Below are 330 nucleotides of genomic sequence, written 5' to 3'. Positions count from 1 at the left end.
ATATATATATATATATATATATATATATATATATATATATATATATATATATATATATATATTTGTGTTGGGGTGTATATACACCTGAAGCCTCTGGGTGGAACTGAACAGCAAAATGAGGTTTACTGCGGTGAGATATTCCCTCGTTGGTTCTATCATTTGCATTTATAAAAAGAGGAGTAAAAGCAGCAGGGAGAGTAGCTGCNTTTATTTTATTTTATTTTGTGTTTTTTGTTTTATTTTATTTTATTTAGTGAGATTTTTTTTTTTATTTTATTTCCCTCGTTGGTTCTATCATTTGCATTTATAAAAAGAGGAGTAAAAGCAGCA

At 26.7% G+C, this 330-nt stretch overlaps 1 protein-coding gene across 1 annotated transcript in view; it reads left to right on the top strand.

Annotated features, from left to right (window-relative positions):
- The window catches only part of EMH_0038430 (uncharacterized protein), a gene marked incomplete at both ends in the record, with an annotated part of 4,985 nt that overhangs the window by 3,627 nt on the left and 1,028 nt on the right, over positions 1–330 (top strand). The window lies entirely within an intron of this gene.

This window comes from Eimeria mitis, genomic scaffold (assembly GCF_000499745.2).
Source record: "Eimeria mitis Houghton genomic scaffold, Emh_scaff1505, whole genome shotgun sequence".
NCBI lineage: Eukaryota > Apicomplexa > Conoidasida > Eucoccidiorida > Eimeriidae > Eimeria > Eimeria mitis.
This window is presented reverse-complemented; position numbering and strand designations above follow the sequence as displayed.